The sequence below is a fragment of the Protopterus annectens genome, chromosome 2.part1 (assembly GCF_019279795.1).
Source record: "Protopterus annectens isolate FY-2018-M chromosome 2.part1, PAN1.0, whole genome shotgun sequence".
Lineage (NCBI taxonomy): Eukaryota > Metazoa > Chordata > Ceratodontiformes > Protopteridae > Protopterus > Protopterus annectens.
Window position 1 is genome coordinate 1,161,806,915 of NC_056729.1, and position 23,966 is coordinate 1,161,830,880.

The window sequence follows — 23,966 nt, forward strand, 5'->3', positions numbered from 1 at the left end:
TGATTGTACCTTCTAGAGTGGTATTTGATTTACCTGTACGCATACAGGTGTTGACATCAGTCTACTATCATGTACTTGACTCACAAGCAGTCAAGTCCTCCAATGTTTGAAACCATTCCACAAATGCCTGAGTGGTGAATTCTGATATACCAAAACCACAGTGTGTGTCCGTGCAGCCAAAATAATACTAAGAACATCCAAACAAAGGCTCACATAATGTGGAAGACCAGAACCAGAAAATAAAACACTGTGATGAAGTCCTGTCCTGAGGATGAAAGTACTTAACCGTTACTGCTAAGTTCCTTTGTAAGATTTTTATAGTTTTGGTGGATTTTATTAAATATCTTCATACTACATCAAAGTGTTTTATATTTAGCTCTGGTTCTCCACACTATGTGAGCCTTTGTTTGAATGTCCTTGAATTCCAATATAACCAACACAAACCCTGAACCTCAAATCTCCCTACTGCTCTGGACTCAGGAACAAGCGTTACCATGGGTCCAGAAGGGGGGAGGTTAGATAGTCGGTAATGTTGGGTTTCGACATTACAAAATCCACAATGCGGGAGCTGCCCAGGAGGATTTGACCACCTAGTGGTCAAGTACATGATAGTAAACCATTGATATCTGCATCAAGGACATGCAGTAATTTCTCATATGCAGTTGTATAGACAGATTCGCATAGCAAAAGTGAACAGTACATAAAGACGGATTTATGGATTATCCATATATCTTGCTGGTGACTCCATACACTCAGTGTCATATGTATGTAGACCTACATATTCCAAAGGTATCTGCATGTACTACATATTCCTTTTGATGTTATAGGTTCATAGGTAGGTACTAGGCTATTGGACCTAGGGCCTATACAAACCTAGCCAAAAAGGTACCCTGGCTTTTGCCACCCAATAAAATTATTTTCCTGTGCCCCTGTCAAGCAGAACCACAGAAGTGATCCCCAGGGTGAATTTCCTATTACCCATCCAATCATCAAGATTTTTCTTGAATAGTGTTAATGAAGAGCTCTGTTTGACAAAGATAGGTAGTCTGTTCCAGAGTATGGGAAGTCTCTGGGACAAAAATCTATCCCTCCAGCATGTTCTGTTTATTGTGGTGACAAGGTTTAGGTCCCTAGAGCGTGTAGCTCGGAGGGATTGCGATTTCTTTAAGTAGAGCATGTCCAACAGCTCTGGGTTTGACATAGCTTTGTATGTTAGGCAGAGATCGCCTCTGAGTAGGCGATATGCGACGGAGTAAAGCTGGAATTTTTTGAGACGATCTGCGTAAGGCATCTGTTTGAGGCCAGTAATCCACTTTGTGAGGTATTTTTGTGGCCTTTCCAGTTGTTGTAGCTGTCTTGTGAGGTACATACCAAAAGGGGCATTGTACTCTATAATGGGTCTAATGAGTGATGAGTAGAGGGGAACAATGACCTCTTTTTTTCTGGATGAGAAACCTTTTGTGATGAGGCGTGCCATGTAGAAGGATTTCCTGACCACTGTGGCGATGTGATTATCAAAGGAGAGACTACTGTCCACCTGTGTCCTAAGGTCTCTTATCACACTTTCGGTGTTAAGTAGACTACCGCCTATGTGGTAGTTCATGGGTACAGAGTTTTTACCAAAGGGGATGACAATGCACTTTTTGGCATTGAGCTTGAGACCATGTCTTTGACACCAGGCATATGTCTCAGTGAGGCCCTTTTGTAGGATGTCCACATCATTAGGAGTTTCAATTATGGCTCCCAGTTTGCAGTCATCTGTGAATATAGTTAGCCAAAGACCTTCTGTGTTAGCCTGTACTTCAGAGAAGTAGATACCAAACAGGAGAGTACCCAGGACTGAACCCTGTGGTACTCCACTTGTCACTGGTCTGAAGTCTGATTTGGAGTCTGCTACTTTCACTGTGTGGGTTCTGTTAGTAAGCCAGTTGGCAACCCATCTTGTGACATAGGGATTTATACCTAGTTTAGTGAGTTTATCTATAATTCCAGAGTGGGGGATGGTGTCAAATGCCTTGGTGAGATCTAGATAGGTTGTGTGAACCACCTTACCCTCATCTATGGCTTTGATGACTACTTCAAAGAAGTCTATCAGGTTTAGGAGACATGATATGACTTTTACAAACCCAAACTGTGTGGCGTCCAGAGTTTGGAGCTCTCCAATGTCTTTGTTTATAGACAAGGCTCGTCAGGCTAATTGGACGGTAGTTCCCGGGGTCTGTTGTGGCCCCTCCTTTGTGGAGTGGGATAACTGTCGCAGTGCGCCATTCAATGGGCACAAAGCCTGAGATGAGGCTATGACTGAACATGGTACTTAGGTGGGGTGCCAGTTCATTCTGTAGTTCATGTAGAAGGCAGCCTGGGATGTTGTCAGGTCCCATGGATGCTGTGTTCTTGGCTTTGAAGAGTGACGTTTTTACCTGTGTAGCCGTGATTACAGAAACTTTGCATTCTTCTGGTATAAAGATGGGCCCTTTAGGGGGTGAGAGGGGGGTAAAGTTAGCACTGAACCTATCTGCCAGGATGTTGGCAATATCAGTTTGTTCTGCATATTTAGTGTCATTGTGCTGTAACTCAGAGCAGGTCTGAGTGTTGCCATTGAGATTTTTGACATAGCTATAGAATGCTTTGTGGTTGTCTTTAGAATCAGTGGATTATGGATATTTATTCATTGGTGGTTCTTAAAACACGTCTTAAAACTAATGGATTATGGATATTTATTCATTGATGGTTCTTAAAACAAGTCTTAAAACAAATGGATCAATACTAAAAAGGATCTGTAATATCTGTGGCTTGCTTATGGGTCCTGAGGTTTCCTGATGCTTTTCATAAATTATTCAACTGATAATTTATAGATACTTAGTGCTGAAGTGAATGGCATTAACTGCTCAGTAATGATTGAGTTGATCTGAGCTGTTTTAGAATACTTGTCAGTTTAGGATGCGATTGCATTACAGCTACAGCAATGCACATTTCTGTTGTACACATATGTTTGTATAGTATTTTAATGTGAAATGCAGACTGTGGCTCCAGTGGTATGATGCTGTTGTCTTTGGACTTTCATTCAATAGATATGTACTATTAGGGATTCAAATCCCAGAGACACCCTCTATAGGTATTGCAAGTGATGTTAATTTTACAACTATGATATATGCAGACATTATTGTAAGTTTTTATATGTCAGATTACTGTTTGCCACAGTGTGTTTCATAGACTTTTACAGCACAGGAATGCATAATTTATTGTGCCATAAGCTGTCTTCATAATCATCTCCATAAGTGACCCCCCACATGAATATGAACATGTGCATTTCACTGTCTTTCAGATGGCAAACAGACCTAGTGGCAACAGTTTCTTCCCATTGGAAATAACATTATAATAGATGCTCTGTGACAACATGGATGGAGACTCCTTAAACGGGCAAGGAATAAAGTATGGAGAAATTAAGTGTGGGCCGACATCACCATGATTAATGCGGTTGGAGGGAGATCACAATAGATCCCTTCAGGCCACTCTTGACATGATCCTCTGTGCAGCCAACAGGTTATGACGGTATGAGATATCAAGGGATGCCACCTGTGGTGGCTCACCATTGACTGCCCTGATGAAATCACAATATTTCTTGCATCCCTACATATGACAAGTAGGGAGCAACACATACTGGGGGTGGGGTAGAAGTAGGAGTTCCAGGCTGAATATGAGTGTCTTACTTTGCATGACATGGATGACTATAGAGTAAATCATCAGATATTGCTGTTGCATGCATATTCATGTAATGTAATTTTGGATTTTCAGTAGCAGAACTAAATCATGAACAGAGATCCACACAGGGTGATGATGATCAAAGAAAGTGTAATGTCATGTAGACAAACAACTGCAATACAGACAGAACAGTACAGCCGACATGGTAATGCTGTTTGCATTAATGTTCAACGGTCTGTTTACTTTTGCACAACACCAGGGAATGACAGGTGAGTGTCTCCATATAGCATTAGTGTGACCATTAGCTGTTATTGCTTCAGTGTCATGTCATGGCAATGCTGTTTATTGCCATTTTGACATCTCCCTAACATTGTACCCTACAGGTATATTTACTGGGGGGCCCAAGCCATGCAAGTGTAAGTACAGACAGACCAGGTATGTGACCATAATAGGTTCATAGCTTGCAGCAATGTGTAGCAGACCTGTGAAACATAACATTAATGTTACTGCTTTTCTACACAGAGACATCTGGTCAACAGTTGTATCCTACATCACATGAGTATCCACAGCCCCTGTTACTGTATTGTATATGTCATTCTGTCAGTATTCAATTGCCTGCAGACGTGATTGTGTTGTATTTCTTTTTATTTTACCACTGTGGGATCTGCAGTACAACACACCAGCTCACAACAGCTGGAGTCTGTCAGTGGCATGATATTACCTATCTTTCATACGTGTCATTGCTGTTACCCCTGTTGTTGTCCTTCATTAATAATGTGTCCTTCTACCCATTAAGAGGACAGACTGCAACATCATCAAATGCATAAACAAGCAATATGTCTATCTAACTTACTGTATGTTTTAACCCTGCTGGAATAGTCCATGCTGGTGTGATTAATAATGCTGAATTTCTTTCCCTACAGCAGTTGAAGTTCATCCCTAGTCTATCTCCCATCTTCCACGAGGGCTTGTCAGGTGTGTGTTATGTTTGTATTCATCACATATGTCATGTATGTAGATATGTAACATAATTGTCAACTCCCTGTTATGTAGAGTCCATGACACATACACAGACAAGACCTAAAGGTAAGTCAGTATTATCTGTAACATTGCAGTGAGATATATTTGTCATATGCCTTTAATGATATACGGCATGTGATATAAGCATGTTGTCCTGATCTGTGTCATCTGTCTCTTCTTTTAGCACATCAACTATTTGTATCCTCCATGAGGGATCTGATGTGTCTCAGTATGGTAGCATGGCCTCTGGTACACAGGATAGTAACATAGTGATACAGTCTGGCCAAACTGGTGAAGGTCATGTGGATGTGGCTATAGCCTCATATGTAGAAAGAAACTTGTCAGGTCATTCTGACAATGATGAGACATCAGATGGTGAACAGGATGAGGCCAGGGAACAAGAGACCCAAGCTGAATCTTCTGCTGATGTTGACAGTTCCCCTCAACACTTTGATACTGCCCATTGCAGTAAATGTAGGCATGCAGCTAGTGTGCATGGACATGTGTCAGAAGGTGTCTGCCTACACCAATTAGTAAATGAAGTTCATAGCAACATCATGGATCTGACAGCCATGCATTTACCCATGCCACAGGTTGTGATACACACCAGCTAGGTGTACTGCATGAAGGATAGAAGTGCACACACTGAAGTAATGGCATCATTGGCTGCACAGAATGAAAATATGTTATCTGTGGCATGGTTCATGGAATCCCTGGCCTCTACAGTACTACAGCAGTGCAGTAGTACAATCAGTGTTCTGCGTGCCCTGACTGTGCCAATTGTCACATAGAAGAGGAGGACCCCATCTCTGCAAAACCAACCTTGTTCATTGGGCATCACTGTCTATACTTCAATGTGCACACACTTCTGCTGCTGGCCCATATACTGTGAGCCTGGCAGTCACAACCAGACAGTCAATTCGCAGTCATGCTCCTTGATTTTGACATGCTGGTCTCACCTCATCAGTCCCCTCAGTGGAGCAATCTGGGCCAAATATTTCCACACATGATAGAAGCAGACCAGACCTGTCAGCATGGAAACCCTAGACTGAGTTAGAGTAATACAGATAGTTGATCTGCTCTGTCTGGCACGGCGATAATGATTGCTCTACAGAACACTGAAAAATGTCATCTGTCTTTGTTCATTGACAAGTCTGATGCCATGGGAGTCCAACAATTTTACTAAACATAACTGACTCCATTTCTTACATTATTTTATCCATACTTTACATTGATATATTTGTCTTGTGATATTAACAACAGTTCTGCATTATGTCTTGAGCTGTTTACCTGTTTACAGCTTTTTATAGTGGACAGATAGGGATGTGTTGCATTGAAGTGTGTCGCTTATTGTGTCCCATACACAGATATACCAATATGAGTCTGTATGCATACCTGTATCAATTGTGCCCTGAGGTGATTATCCCTGATGTGATAGATTTGTATATGCTCATAATGTTATATGCTATTATTATGTTACATCTGATGCTCACTGTATACATCTAGTGAGTAATTGCTATTAGATACAATATGTGCTGCTATGGTGGGGTAACACCTGAACATCAATGTTTAATGTGAGTACTTCTGTAAGTGTGGTTTGTCATGACTCAAGGTTGTATGTCAGACAATGCCGTGTTGCCTGGACCTGCACTTGTGGTCACACCCTCTATCACCCACATGTGTGTCTTCTGCTCCCTATGTCTTCCTGCTTCTCTTATACCCATCTGATGTTATCTTCAGACATCTGGGGTTCTTGTGGTAGTTCACCTACACCTGCAGCTGGAAGACCATCATGTGCTGTAGTCAGCATGTTGTGTAGCATGATGCACACAGTTATCATCTGTGCTGTCTTCTCAGGTGTGTATTGCAGTGCACCCCTGGATGTGTCCAAACATCTGAACCTAGCTTTCAGTACACCGAGCACACGCTCTATGGTATTTCTTGTTGTTGTGTGTGTGCTTTATTGTAGGCCTCCTTTGCATGGGTTTGATGGTTCATGGTACAAGGTCATTAGACATGGCTCAAATGGATAACCACAGTCACCTGTTGTGAGAAGTAAACACACATGTTGTCAGCTTGCATATTGTTGGGAGGGACGTCCATGGCTTATATCCTTGCTGTGTTCCTGTACTTACCCAGGAGTAGTCCCACAGGTATTTCACCTTGTTGGAATGAGACCCTTAGATCACTTTCTCTTCCATATAGCATCATCACGGACACTTTCAGGGTGTGTTGCCATGAGGTTTGCTATACTGCCATCTGCTGCACACATGAACTGGCAGTTCAGAGATGGCCATCTTTTCCTGTTAATATATATATATATATTTATATATATATATATATATATATATATACATATATATATATATATATATATATATATATATATATATATATATATATATATATATATATATATATATATCAGCTTCTGGATAAACTGGGGTCTTGATAGGGATGCAGGTGCAATCTATTGTACCAAATACATGGGGGAAGTTTGCGATGTTATAGAACTGGTGCATTAAAGTACTCCACTCCATGGAAGTATGTGGAAAATGTATGTAGTTCTCCACTTTGCTGCACATTGTTGCAAGGAATTTTTGCAGAATACAACTGGCAGCTGTCTGTGACAATCCCACACATCCACCATGTGTCTCTGGAATGTACCAGATGCAAGTACACCCTGGCTGAGACACACTTTGGTTTCAAGGGGGATAGATTTGCTTCACAAGGTCTGCACAGACATTTGTGGGTCACACATGTTGCAGACACCTACATCAGCTGTCTGTCTCGACAGTACCTGTCAATTATTTATTGATCTGACAGCTGGTTTAGTTGCAGTCTTCCTCTCACTCTAGCTAGCTGCGTTCTAGAGAGCACAACCACATTCTCATCCATGGCTTGTATTACTGCAGCTTGTTGCAGTTCATTCACTGCAGGTTGCATTTTTCTTTCTTTCTTTCTTTTTTGTTTTACATAATAAAAGGATCTGCCACATAACACAAGCACTCGGGTCACTCCAAAGCAAGTACAAGTATGACTCCGTCATTGTCCATGCTGGTGTGAATGACCTGAGACATAGCTCCCTGGACTACATGAAAAAAGATGTACAGGAGCTCTTTGATCATATAGCCCAGGCCGGTATGACCCTGACCTTGAGTATAATCTTACCCTCACCAAGAATGATGCCACAGTATAAAGACAAAATGATCAATTTTAACAATTGGCTAAAGTATTGGTGTCATTCAAAGGGGATCCAGTGTCTGTCAGCCTGGGATGACATGCTCGACAAGCCACGTTGCTTCGAAGGGATGGCTTGCACCTGTCACCCCTGGGTTTTCGAATACTGGCTAAGGCTCTTGCCTCCCCCATAGTGCCTTTTTTAGGCAAGGCTCAAAAGACAAATCCACCCCCATAGACAACACAAAGAAAAAAAAATAAGGGTAATGCTGCTCAACGCCAGAAGTCTAAACCTCAAGATGCATGCAATCGAGACTCTCCTCAGTATGGAGAATATCGATATCTGTGCAGTAACAGAAACCTGGTTCAAGGCTCCCGAGAGTACCCCAGCACTACCAGGCTATACTTCATACCATGCTTTCTGGCCCCAAAACTCAGACCTAACCACAAAAGGAGGGGGAGTATCCATATTTATCAAAGATACCCACACCTCCAGGCTAGTGGCACTGCACAAAGCTTCGGATACCATCCATGTGCAACTAACAGTGGGCAAAACTACCTTTCAGTTTGTAGCCTGCTACAGACCACCCTCCCAAACAAGGAACCTCACTCGGCTTTCCTGAGAACACTGGAGAATATGAAGGTCTCTCCAAACACTATTATATTTGGTGAATTCAACTACCCAAACATCGATTGGGAAAACTCCTCAAGCCCAAACACCCTCGCCCAACGGTTCCTAGAATTTATAAACTCAAATGCTATGGAACAACTGGTCACCACTCCCACAAGAGGGGAAAACATACTGGATCCGGTCATCACCAACATGGGGACTCTATGCTCCAGACCAGAAGTGTATCCCTCATTGGTAAGATCAGACCATAAACTAATCTCACTGGATATTCACATCCCGACCCCAGCCCCTGCCCAGAAAACCACAGTGAAAAACTTCTCTAAAGCAAATTTCACACTCCTCAAAACCGAGGTGGGATCCTTCAAAGCCCCTGGGCCTGTGGAAAATATGGCTCAGACCGCAGAATCCTTTATAAATGCATTCTATGAACACCTTCAGGAATACATGGATCATGCAATCTCAAATAAAACCAAGACCCAATCCTCCAAAGGCAGACGTCCTGTCTGGTGGACCCCAGCCATAAACAAACTATACAATAGAAGGAGGAAGCTACTACATGATAGAGCAAAATCCCAAAAAGGGAAGGCATCTCTGATCAGTATTAGCAAAAAACTACGGGCACTCATAAAATCGTCTAAGGCCAGCTTCGAGAGAAAAATTGCACAGGACACTAAGGATAATCACAAGGCTTTCTTTAGTTATGTTAGGAACCTGGGTGGGAATTCCCAGATATGCTCAGAATTAGTCCAAAATGACAAAAAATACACCGAACCCACAGACATTGCCAACATCCTAGCTGACAGGTTCAGCGCAAACTTCTCCCCCCCTCCCAGCCAAAAGGGCAAATATCTATCCCAGCAGAGTGCTGCCCCCCGACATCTCAGATGCTCAGGTAAGAGCCGCCCTCTCCAAAGCAAAAAACACAGCATCAATGGGACCAGACGGTGTCCCAGGCTGCGTCCTACATGAACTCCAAGAAGAGCTAAACCCAAACATAAAACTACTGTTCAATCTCAGCCTTACTACAGGATATGTACCCAAAGAGTGGCGTACAGCAACAGTGGTCCCTCTCCACAAAGGTGGTGCCTCAACGGATCCTGGAAACTATCGCCCCATAAGCCTGACTAGCTTGGTCTGCAAAGCTATGGAAAGGATCATCATGGACCTCATAAATAAAGATATTGGGGACCTACAGACACTGGATCCTACCCAGTTCGGCTTTGTTAAGGGCAGATCCTGCCTCTTAAACCTGGTCGATTTCTTTGAAACAGTCACCAAGGCCATTGACGAGGGAAGGTGGTCCACACAGCCTACCTGGACCTCGCAAAGCCTTCGATACAATACCCCACTCGGGCATTATAGATAAGCTCACCAGCTTAAATATAAACCCCTATGTCACTAGATGGGTTGCAAACTGGCTAAAGGACAGAACCCACATGGTTAGAATTGCTGGAGCCATGTCAGACTCCAAACCAGTTACAAGTGGCGTCCCACAAGGCTCAGTCCTGGGACCTCTCTTGTTCGGTATATATTTCTCGGAGGTACAGGCCAACACAGAAGGACTGTGGCTGACCAAGTTCGCAGATGACTGCAAAGTGGGTGCCATAATTGACTCTCCAGCCGACACAAGCATCCTCCAAAAGGGCCTCATAGAAACAGACAACTGGTGCCAGAGCCATGGCCTCAAGCTATATGCCAAAAAGTGTATAGTCATCCCCTTTGGCAAAAACAAAGTGCCCCCAAATTACCACATAGGTGGTAATCCATTAAGTACAGAAGAAGTAATTAGGGACCTGGGGACCCAAGTTGATAGCAATCTCTCCTTTGACAACAACGTGGCCAAAGTGGTTAGAAAAACATTTTATATAGCCCACCTAATCATGAAGGGATTCACATCTAGATCAGGGGAGGGCATCGTGCCTCTTTACTCATCCCTCATCAGGCCCATAATTGAGTACAATGCCCCTTTTGGGATGTACCTTACCATACGCCTGCAGCAACTGGAAAGACCCCAAAAGTACCTCACCAAGAGGATCAAAGGGCTCAAACAGATGCCATATGCTGCCCGGTTAAAGAAACTCCAGCTCTACTCAGTGGCATACCACCTGCTCAGAGGCGATCTGTGCCTGACGTATAAAGCCATGTACAACCCGGAATTAATGGACATGCTGCACCTCAGAAAATCCAAATTCCATTGAGCTACGCGCTCGAGAGACTTGAACCTCAGCACTGAAATAAATGGGACATGCTGGAGGGACAGATTCATAACCCAGAGGCTCCCTTCACTCTGGAATAAAATCCCAGTCCAGGTTAGTCAGAGTCCCTCATTGACTCTCTTCAAGAGGAATCTTGATGAGTGGATGGGAGATCATAGGTTTACCCCGGGTATCACTTCTGTGTCACTGTTAGACAGAGGCACAGTATACTAACCTCGAAAAAGGGCATAGCAAAATTAATTTAAAATGGGTGGTGAAAGCCAAACACACTCTGGCTAGGCTTATAAATGCCCTAGGGCAGATAGCCTAGTATGAACCTATGAACCTATGAACCTATGTCACAAGATGGGTTGCAAACTGGCTCAGGGATAGAACCCAGATGGTCAGAATAGCAGGTGCCATGTCAGACTCTAAACCAGTTACAAGTGGTGTCCCACAAGGCTCAGTCCTGGGACCTCTCTTGTTCCGTATATATTTCTCCGAGGTACAGGCTAACACGGGTGGACTATGGCTGACCAAGTTCACAGATGACTGCAAACTGGGTGCTATAATCGACTCTCTGACTGACACAAGCATCCTCCAAAAGGGTCTCACAGAGATGGATAACTGGTGCCAGAGCCATGGCCTAAAGCTAAATGCCAAAAAGTGCATAGTCATCCCCTTTGGAAAAAACAAAGTGCCCACAAATTACCACATAGGTGGTAATCCATTAAGTACAGAAGAAGTAATTAGGGACTTGGGGACCCAAGTAGATAGCAATCTCTCCTTTGACAATCACGTTGCCAAAGTAGTTATAAAGACCTTCTATATAGCCCACCTTATCATGAAAGGGTTCACATCTAGATCAAGAGAGGTCATTGTGCCCCTCTACTCATCACTTATCAGTCCCATAATTGAGTACAATGCCCCATTTGGGATGTACCTTACCCGACACCTTCAGCAACTGGAAAGACCCCAAAAGTATCTCGCCAAGAGGATCAAGGGGCTCAAACAGATGCCCTATGCAGTTCGGCTAAAGAAACTCCAGCTCTACTCAGTTGCGTACTGCCTACTCAGAGGTGATCTGTGTCTGACGTATAAAGCCATGTCCAACCCAGAATTAATGGACATGCTTCACCTCAGGAAATCTAAATCCCTTAGAGCTACACGCTCCAGGGACCTGAACCTCAGCACAGAAATAAATAGGACATGCTGGAGGGACAGATTCATATCCCAGAGGCTCCCCTCACTCTGGAATAAAATCCCAATCCATGTCAGGCAGAGCCCCTCACTGACCCTCTTCAAGAAAAATCTTGACGAATGGATGGGAGATCGTAAGTTTACCCCTGAGATCTCTTCTCTGTTGCTGCTTGACAGAGGTACAGTAAACAAACCTTAAAAGAGCTACCTTTTGTACAGAGGCACAGTCAACTAATCTAAAAGGGTGGTGAAAGCCAAGCATACTCTGGCTAAGCTTATAAATGCCCTAGGGTAGATAGCCTAGTATCAACCTATGAACCTATAAAACAGAATCTGTAGTAGTAGCTCCCATTCCTTGTGATGCCAGATAGCATATGCTGAGGATTTTGGAAACAGAGTCAGTGTTGCAGTTTGTCACATTTAAGTTACATTGGGTATGCATGATGTGTTTTGGAATCTGACGTGCATGTGTAGAATCCATAATTATCCTACACTGAATAGTTAAGAACTGAGATGCTTTCAGCGTATCTGAGATCACGGCTGAATCTTGCGTGCTGAAGTCTTCCTTCCACAAATAGGTTTTGGGATCCATCCCAGCATATTTTACATATTGACAATGTTGTCAATAATAAGTGATAAGAATGAGTTTATTTAAGTAGGTGAGGGATTGAAGTGATTAACAAGTGGAGAGGTTACAATAGATCACATCACATGGAAAATGGAGGTAATATGATGTAAGCACAATACCATAAGTCCTTTCTATAATACATGGTTAGAGTTGTGGATAAATCATATAAAAGGAGATAAGACAAACTGGAATATAAAATATTTATAAAGGAATATGAAGATATTTTATGAAGCAATAAGTGAGAAATTAGAAATATGGTAAGAGAAGTATATGAGAAATGCAGAGAAAAAATAAAGGCATGATTTTTCAGTAGCTCCTTATTAAAATGTTATGACTCACATTACTGAATCTGGAAATACCTGAAAGAAAGAGAGATATAGTGAGAGAGAGAGAAATTGAAAATGCTGAAGAAGAGAAATTTGCATATTGTTCTGCTTTGGGGGTAAGACCCTTACACACCTAGAACTTGATATATAACAACTCTGAGATCACCATACCTCAAAACTAAAGGAATATTTTGAGATATGATTATCTTAATTTAATATATCTATATCTGGATTTTTGATCATTCAGTCTCAGCTTTTCAGCACTCTGCAATGTAAGTCTTGATATTTCAAAAGTTTATGATTTTCAACACATTAAGAGGAAAAAAAACAGATAACCTTTTTTTGGTAAAATGTGAAATACAAGGAGAGGGATATGATCACTTTAAATCATAGCAGTTACATGGCAATATGAAACCAAGGAAGAAATGGAAAGTGTAGTGGAAAAAGGTAAATAAAGGAAGTGCGCCAGGACCAGATGGGTTTGGTTATGCGGTTTATAACAAAATAAGGAGATAAGTGAAGAAGAAAAAAGGCATTCTTACAGCTATCAAATGAAAAGTATGTGAAAGTATATGTTATAAAAAAATATGTGAAGGATCAGTGAAGCTCATATATATAAAAAGGGGCAAGAGAAGATGTTCCAAAAAAAAAAAAAGATTTAGTAAAGTAATCGAAAAGATGATTTATAAGGGAGTTATGGAATAAGGAGGAAACAAGTTTATTGCGATGAAAAACTAATAGTACTGTACGACAAAGGAAAGATATTCAGCTTGTGGCTTGAGATGTTAGGAAGGCATTCAGTAGTAGTGAACATAGTAGTATGTCGAGTAGCACTAAAGGTTATGGAGTAAGTGGCAAGGTAAGAAATATTTTAGAATCAGTATATGAAATACATGGAATAAAGTAATTGGTTTCTGCATAGGACAGAGGAATTAAACGGGCATGTTAGAGGAGTGGAATTTTGAATGTATGATGGTGATGAATGCAGCCATTATGAAGTGTCAGAGAAGTCTACAAGAGACAAATGAAGAAACAGCAAAAAGAATTTTAAACATCTTAACCAGATGATCTTACTTTAATAATGAAAAGTAAGGTGTGGATGATGGAAGCACTAATAAGGGAAGAAGGGTTATTGAAAGTTGGGTTAAGCTTAAAGAAAGAAAGGTTTTGGTGAAATAGTGAAAATAGGAGTGCTGCATATTTCACTGGGGGAGATGACTGTTTTAGAGGTAACATTTAGAACACATGAACTAATAGAGGAACAGTGGAGAAAAGTGATAGGAGAGATAAACCATAAAACAGGTATGTGGAATGTTTTTCAAATGTCATACAGGAAAAATGTGTATCAAATACATTTCTATGTAAGCTAAATTTGTTATAGTATTGCACTTTCAGTGTAATGCTAGGCTAGTGACCGTTAGGGCCTTTATAAGCCTAGTTGTGCAGTCCAATGTGTCCCACAAGATATATGTTTAGATGTTTATATAGGAGGTTATTGTTGGCTCTGACATGATTTACTGTTATATAGGGGTGATTATTGGTTATAACATGATTTACTGTTATATAGGGGGTGATTGTTGCTTATGATATGATTTACTGTTATACAGGAGGTGATTTTTGGTTATGGCATGATTTACTTCTTATACAGGGGGTGATTGTTGGTTATGACATGATTTACTGTTATATCCAGGGTGATTGTTGGTTATGACATGATTTACTGACTGCATCTGTCTATCAGAGACATAGGCACCAGATCAGGTGTGAATTTTTGATTTCCCATCCAATGGTCCAAGTTACCCTTAAATAAGGTTAGAGAGGGACTTTGTTTCACATGGATGGAAAGCCTGTTTTAGAGATTGAGAATTCTCTGAGATATATTTCTGTCTCTCCAACATGTCCTATTTATGTTGCAAGCAAAATTTAGGTCTTCTTATCTAGTAGTTCTAATGCTGTTTGTTTTGCAGATATTTGTTTTCCCCACATAAAATTATTCACAGTTATTGCTGCTTGCCCTGTAAACCACCTGCATTGAGTTACAGTCACCTCCTGCATTGGTTTTAATCAGTTTCTTTAAATAAGTGCAGAAAAAATGTGTCCCTCTTGTATGTGCTGACAAAAAACACAGTCGACTTTAATGCTTTTCATTATACTCAACTAGGACCACTTGTTTGTGTGTTTCAGTAAAGGATATTCAATTTTTAACTCAACTGTGGATTACCTACTATTTTCTATTTTATTACTCTGTAGTACATATTTTACGGTTCGATTTTTATTAGTTAACTAGGTACATAACATATTTTAAGGAATGAACTTCACACCCTCCACACTGCAAAGTTTCTTCTTGGTCTGTTTTTGACCTAGTATAGGTTGCATACTGGGTTTTATGAGACTTCGAGGGATATCACAGAGTTTTCTTTATGCAAATGTTTTAAATTACATTTCTTGTTTAATACAGCAGCATTTATTAAAGCAGAAGTTAAACAAATAGGCACTGAAGTTATGGAATACCTGCAAAGTGATAGATTCAGTATAGAAAGTCTAACACAGGTTTTGTCACAGCATAATGGAACGAGTCCCCAACGTAAGGAGAAACAGGTGATGTGGGAGACATCTGAAGAAGAAATATGGACATAGGAAAGAAGAATCAATTTAATATGCTACAATATTTATGCAAAGGAGAAAGTAAGGCTAATCAATACAAAAAAGCAGTACCAAATATATTTGAAGAGAAATACAGGCAAAGGCATCTAGATATGTAAAATTTTACAATACAAAAAATAAGAAAACAAAGGGAGATATTAGAAAAGAGGATTAGTAATGGAGAAGTTAAAGAAATAGAAACTGAAGTTATGAATTACCTGCTAAGTGAAAGATTTAGTGAAGAAAATCCAACTCTATTAATATCACAGCACGATAGAAGAACATACCTCTCAACCCTCCAGATTTTTACAGAATGTCTAGATTTTTGCCTCATATTTTTGGCCTATTCCTCATGAAATCTTTGATGTTTGAAGTCACTAAATAATACTAGATATACGAGTTTCAGACTTCATATCCTTCAGAAAAATACATAATAATGCAAAACCTGTTATTCTAGCAATTTTCTAAGTTTATAGGAGCAATACTTAAAATCTGTCCCTATTTTTGGGCCTTTGTCCCCCCATTATTTTTGGCTTTGTCCAGATTTCTGGCACTGACAGATTGATAGGTATGTTGAACAATGAGTCCCCAAATTAAGGAAAAACAGAAGGGATGGGAAGCATCCAATCATAGGAAACCAGTACAAATTTTCAGTCAATGTTGTGGAGTGATAGGTCAGTGAGTTCCCATATGAAAGAGCAATGGATGATGCAGGATGCAGTTGAAGAGATTAGGTTACAGGAAGATATTCTGGAACTTTCTGCAGAATGCCCACAGGAATTGGAGAATAAAGAATTTGCCCTCAGTTTAGAAGAAAAAGATCTAAGGAAAAAGTTGCTTGATTTAATAGATATGGATAGACATAATAAGATCGATGAAATAGATTGAGAAAGTCAATAAGACCCAAAATGTTAGAAGTCTGATAAAACAAATGAACACACTAATCAAGACTATTAATAGAAATGCATGTGATATAACAGGAGTAAATAGGATATATTACTGTGCAGCTAAATTAATAACAGATAAAGTCTTATCACAAAAATGCAGGGCAATAAAGGAGATGAATGTAGAGGATATGAAATGGCATGAAGTAACAGCCAGAGAAATTTTAACAAAATTAAGAAGAGCTCCTAAATGGAAAACCCCAGGCCTGGATGCAGTACCTAACTTCTGGCTAAAAGTAATAACATCTTTACATGATGATTTATCCCTGAGTAAGAGTTACTTATATGAGCAACCCGAATAGACACCAACTTGGTTAACCACAGGGAAAATGATACTTCTCAGTGAACCACGAGTGAACCTGCAAGCTACCCTAAAAACTATAAACCAGTGGTGCACAACGTCCGGCCCCGGGGCCAAATCCGGCCCTCGACACAACACCTTCCGGCCCCCAGAGACTAATCAAAAATTTATCAAAAATGGGAAAAAATGCTATGCCTTACTCCAGTTATGCAAACTTTCCAGCAGGTGCTTACTTACCTAATTGACTGCAGTTGCACACACCACTAACTTTAGCTGCGGAAGTAACTATTCTTTGTTGTTTATAACTTGTAGTCTGTAAACAGTAGTAACTTTTTGCAAGTCAGAATAAAGTTAAATGCAAAGTTGATGTAGAAAATAGGCAATTTCATGACTGCTGTCTTAAGTAAAAATGCCAGTCATCTGTACCTATCATTAACTCGTAATGACTTACTGGGCCGGATTCACGAAGGCTAACACGGAGTCTAAGCGTAGTGTAAGACTCCATGTAGCCTTCGCGATCCAGGAACAGCCCAAAGTCCGTGTAAGAGTCAGTCTAACACGGCTCTTACACGGAGTGGGCGTGGCTAAGCTAATCAGCCCACTTGCAGCCGAATAGCATGCAAATGAGGCTGATTAGCGATCCAGGAAGCCAAGAACAGCCCGTGTAAGAGCCGTGTTAGCTGCAGAAATGTACTCAGTGGACAACTGAGTACATTTCTGCAAACACGGCAATGGAGCCATGTCAGCTCCAAATAAAGGGTGCATATGTTATAGGCAGCATGCCAATGGCCAAATATGTGGCCATTGGCAATGCAACCCCATGCAAAAATATGAAATATATAATTTTTTTTTTTCGGCAATTGCCGATGTAAACCCAGCGCAGCCCCACGCAAACGGGCTGCGCTGCTAAAACATGAAAACGAAGGTTTTAAACCTGCAAATGTAGGTTTTATGCAATACATGGAATGGCAATGGAGGGACCAGCATAGGAAAACCAACATGGCCACCGTGTAGTGATTGCCAAGGGGGGAAGCCAAGTCTAAGAGATGTAACTAAGCATTAGTAGGCAATCTGATGCAAATTAGGGTAAGGAAACTGAATTCCACTGTCACATAGCAAATGAGCACAGTCTGAGTAGTGTAAGAGTTACAGAAGGGGGAGGAACAGAGTAGGAGATAGGTGACATCACAGGGGGGAATGGCAGAAAGGGATGGAAGTCATTGGAAGGTAGAGTGAAATGACAGATGCCAGAGAGGTATCAAGGAAGGAGGTGTGCCTCCAAGTAAACATGAGAAAGCCAAGAAATGGAAGGTGTACACTGTTGCCTACACCAAAGTTTCTTGCTGGACGTGTATCGCATGTGTGCGCGCCATGAAGCGTAAAGGCGGTGTGCGCGCGTGTAAGGCGGTGTGCGCGCGTGTAAGGCAGACGAAGCATGTGGGAGCGTGTTGGGAGATGTTTAACACTGTATGCGCGGGCGTGCACGCATTTAAACCTGAATAAGCAGATTCTGAACTGTGTAAGTATGTGTGCGCACGTGTAAGCCACTGTGAGCGTGTTTCTGCTGGTTTGAACATGGCTCCACCCTGAGGAAACAGAGAGGAAAAAGGAAGCAACAGATGTACTAGGAAGTTAGCAGGGAATACTGCTGGAGCTAGCAGGTGAAAACAATTAGATGCAGGCAATTACACAGGCAGAATACTAGGCCAGCCAAGCACTTAAAACTCTGCAAACAGCAGTGCAGAATGTTTCTCTCAAGAGACACTGCAAGACAGGAGTTAAGTTATCAGAAGTGAAAACTGAAAAAGCTGAACTCAGAGCAGAAATGTTAGGGGCTGCCATAGCTGTCATAATGAGACATAGGCGACTTGCTGAGGGTGGTGACAATGCAGATAGTGCCAGACAACCCGCAGTGAGGAGACGGAGAAGAGTGTACAGGCCCAGGGTCACCTACCACGGGTTACATGAGCTGGAGATAGTAGAGCGCTATAGAGTGGACAGAGACCTCCTGCAGCAAATAGTGGAGCTGTGCAGGCCACGCCTCACACACAGAACCAACAGAGGGGAACCCATCCCAGTGGAAACCAAGGTATGTGTTGGTCTAAGAATACTAGCAACAGGTACCTTCCAGAGACCAACTGGCGATATGATGGGGATATCACAGGCATCAGCTTACAGGGTACTGCACCAGTTCCTGGATGCCATGTCAGCACATGTCGGTGATCATGTATACTTCCCCAATGCCCGTGAGGTATTGGCCAGCAACATGCGTCTCTTCCAGCAAATAGCGGAATACCCTGAGGTACTGGGTTCCATAGACTGCACGCACATACGCATCAAAGCACCAGCAGGAGAGCGGGGTAGGGCCTACATAAACAGCAAGGGCTTCCCCTCCATCAACTGCCAGGTCGTGTGTGATGCCCAGGGCATAATAATGAATGTGTGTGCCGGCTGTCCTGGGAGCTACCACGATTCCCACATCTGGCATTTGACGCAGCTGTACCAGACATTTGCCAATGGGGACATCCCACACGGACACCTAGTGGGGGATGCAGGATATGCACTGGAGCCGTGGCTGATGACACCCATCAGAAACGCACACACACCTGAACAGGAACGCCATAATGAGGCACACGCACAAACACGTAATGTAATAGAGCGTGTGTTTGGGCTGCTCAAGTCACGGTTCCGGTGTCTGGACACATCTGGTGGAGCCTTGCAGTACACACCAACTACATGTACCCAAATTGTCATGGTATGTGCTATGCTACATAATATGATCATGTGAAAACAGCTGCAGCAGGACCAGCATAGGGCTGGGCCAAACAGCCCCCCACCATCGCCAAGGCCACCACAGGCACAGCGTGACTCGGAGGAGGAACAACCTGAGCCTGCCCCAGTAGGCAGAAGGAGGCGTGCCCAGTATGCCCTGGCCTTGGCAAAGAGGCAACGCATAGCACATACATTGGCTCAGTAGGAACCTTGGGAATGATACCCCTCTCTGACTCACCATATAGTAACAGGGATGCCTAATGTGACACAACCTGCTCACAAACATGTACAGGGAAGTGTAATATGTGCATCCGACAGAGGCAGCCCTGCAGCACCACCTGAGGCATGAATGCTATGTGTCAAGTAATGTAACACCAAGTACCATATGCACACCTGAGGACCCCGTCTAACATCCTACCCTCAACAAGCAGCATGCCACAACAGGACAATGAGATGATGAAGTGCAACAATTTCCGAAGTAATGCAGTTAGGCAAAGGGGACCCACTGTGTGCCAGTCTGGGATGACATGCTGAGCATGACATGATGCACCACCTGCCAGGACTGGCGTGCACCTATCAGTGCAGGCCGTATGGATACTGGCAAAGGCTGTTGTCATGCACAGTGTGCCCTGAATAGGAAGGCGCAAAACACAAACCTATCTCCATAGGTACCAGAAGGGATAAGAATCAGATAAGGGATAAGGTTAAACAGCAAGATGCATGCAGACTAAGCCCACCCAGTATGGAGAATGTTGATAACTGTGCTGTAACAGAATACTGAGGCAAGGCTCACAACAGCACCCTAACACTACCAGGTTACACCTCATACTGTGCTGTACATCCACAAAACTTAGAACAAGCTACAAAAGGAGGGTGACCATCAAGAATTGTCAAGGATAACCACACCCCCATGTTGGTACCACCACAAAAAGCAGCATGGACAAGCCATGCTCAAGTAACAGTGGCTAAAACTGCCCCCCAGTGTATAGCCTGCTACAGAGTACTGGCCCAGCACCAGGAACTGCATACGGCTCATGTTGGAAGACATGAATATATCAAGTCCCCCAAACCACATTATATTGTGCGACTGCAAATACCCAGACACATAGACTGGGAGCATTATACCAGCTGCAACAGTGTAGGACAGAAGTTCATTGAATCCACAAACCAAAAGGCCCATGAACAATGTACCACCCCCACAAGAGGGGCAAGCATACTGGATGAGATAATCATTAACATGGGTACGGGATGTCAAGATGAGAAGTGTATTGCTCACTGGTAAAACCAGACCATATAGTAATCACACTGGATATACAAATCATGACCACAGTCCCTGTCCGGGAAATCACAGTGGAAAACATGTGCTAAGCATTATTTGCACACCTCCAAACTGATGTGGAATCCATGAAAGGTCCTGTGCAGGTGCAAAATATGGGCCACGCCTCAGAACCTGTAAGATAGCCATTCCATGAACACTGCCAGGAATGCTTGGAGTATGCAGTCCCAAATTAAAACAAGACACAGTGCCTAAACCTGGCATGGTGGACACCAGCCATAACCAAAACATGCAAGGGAATGAGGAAGCTACTACATGATAGAGCAAGCATGAACAATGACGTAACTACTGATCAGTAGTATGGCAATATAATATGTCTACACATGCAATCCAGTAAGGCCAGGCACAACAAGTGGAATCTGTGAATCCTGAGGCAATGTTACACCTGCCCCAAGTACACAGACAACCACCAACTCCACCCAAGAAATACAAATATATGTGAGAGATGCAACCTGCCATCCAAACCAGAGGCAGAGCCCACCCAACTCAGTACACCCAAAACAAGTCAGTAGGAGAAGGTAACCACACACACCACAAACACATACCCACATAGACCTATCGCAACTGCAAACCAAACACATAAACACAGAAATACATGGCCGGAGGCAGAAATCACACACACAGCACACCAACAGAGGCCACTAAAGCAGACACCCAATGAAACAGCCTCCAAACATAGCACATGCAACACATAGCACACAAAGCTGGTGTGCCAAACAGTCACAGGCCAGAAGGAGAAACAACATGCCCGATACAGTTGCACTAGGTGACTCCATAGTCAGACACACGGCAGTCCCGCACAGCAGACTGAACGAGGGAAAGGGTACAGTAAGCTGCCTGTAGGCCGCCACAATATGCCACATAACAGAAATATGTAGGTCACGCCAAAGCAAATAGAAATATGATGTAGTCATAGTCCGTGCTGGTGTGAATGACCGGAGATGTACTGCCCTAGACCACATGTAAAGAGACACAGATGGGCTATCCGATTAAGTAGTCCAGGCCGGTATGACACTCACCGTTTGCAGCAACCTACCCTTACCAGGAATAATGCCACAGTACAAACACGGAATGATCAGTCATAGCAAGTAGCACACTTACTGGTGTCATTCCAAGGGGATCCAATGTCTGTCTGCTAGGGATGTAATGCTTGACAAGCCATGCAGCCGCCCTTGGGATGGCCTGCACCTGTTACCCCTGGGCGTCTGAATAGTGGATAAGGCCTATGCCACCTCCATACAGCCTGTTGTAGGCAAGGCTGAAATGACTGACCCACCCCCCGAGAAAACATAAGTGGGAAGAAACATAAGGGAAATGCTGAACAATGCCAGACGTGTACACCCCAATATGCATGCTCCCGAGGCCATCCCCAGAATAGAGCACATCGATGTCTGTGCAGTGACAGAAACCTGCTGCTAGGCTCCTGACAGCACACCAGCACAACCAGGTTATACCACGTACCATGTGTCATGGCCTCAAAACCTGGAACACTACATAAAAGGAGGTGAGTATCCATAGGCAGCACAGACACCCATGCACAAGGCAGTGGAGTTCACCCATGTGCAACTAACTGTAGGCAAGACTGCTGTGCAGTCTGTAGCATACAGGCCCAGCACCAGGAACTGCACATGGCTCATGTTGGAAGACATGAATATATCAAGTCCCCCAAACCACATTATATTGTGCGACTGCAAATACCCAGACACATAGACTGGGAGCATTATACCAGCTGCAACAGTGTAGGACAGAAGTTCATTGAATCTACAAACCAAAAGGTCCATGAACAATGTACCACCCCACAAGAGGGGCAAGCATACTGATGAGATAATCATTAACATGGGTGCAGGATGTCAAGATGAGAAGTGTATTGCTCACTGGTAAAACCAGACCATATAGTAATCACACTGGATATACAAATCATGACCACAGTCCTGTCCGAAATCACAGTGGAAAACATGTGCTAAGCATTATTTGCACACCTCCAAACTGATGTGGAATCCATGAAAGGTCCTGTGCAGGTGCAAAATATGGGCCACGCCTCAGAACCTGTAAGATAGCCATTCCATGAACACTGCCAGGAATGCTTGGAGTATGCAGTCCCAAATTAAAACAAGACACAGTGCCTAAACCTGGCATGGTGACACCAGCCATAACCAAAACATGCAAGGGAATGAGGAAGCTACTACATGATAGAGCAAGCATGAACAATGACGAACTACTGATCAGTAGTATGGCAATATAATATGTCTACACATGCAATCCAGTAAGGCCAGCACAAGTGGAATCTGTGAATCCTGAGGCAATGTTACACCTGCCCCAAGTACACAGACAACCACCAACTCCCACCAAGAAATACAAATATATGTGAGAGATGCAACCTGCCATCCAAACCAGAGGCAGAGCCCACCCAACTCAGTACACCCAAAACAAGTCAGTAGGAGAAGGTAACCACACACACCACAAACACATACCCACATAGACCTATCGCAACTGCAAACCAAACACATAAACACAGAAATACATGGCCGGAGGCAGAAATCATACACACAGCACACCAACAGAGGCCACTAAAGCAGACACCCAATGAGACAGCGGGCAAACATAGCACATGCAACACATAGCACACAAAGCTGGTGTGCCAAACAGTCACAGGCCAGAAGGAGAAACAACATGCCCGATACAGTTGCACTAGGTGACTCCATAGTCAGACACACGGCAGTCCCAGCACAGCAGACTGAACGAGGGAAAGGGTACAGTAAGCTGCCTGTAGGCCGCCACAATATGCCACATAACAGAAATATGTAGGTCACGCCAAAGCAAATAGAAATATGATGTAGTCATAGTCCGTGCTGGTGTGAATGACCGGAGATGTACTGCCCTAGACCACATGTAAAGAGACACAGATGGGCTATCCGATTAAGTAGTCCAGGCCGGTATGACACTCACCGTTTGCAGCAACCTACCCTTACCAGGAATAATGCCACAGTACAAACACGGAATGATCAGTCATAGCAAGTAGCACACTTACTGGTGTCATTCCAAGGGGATCCAATGTCTGTCTGCTAGGGATGTAATGCTTGATGCCATGCAG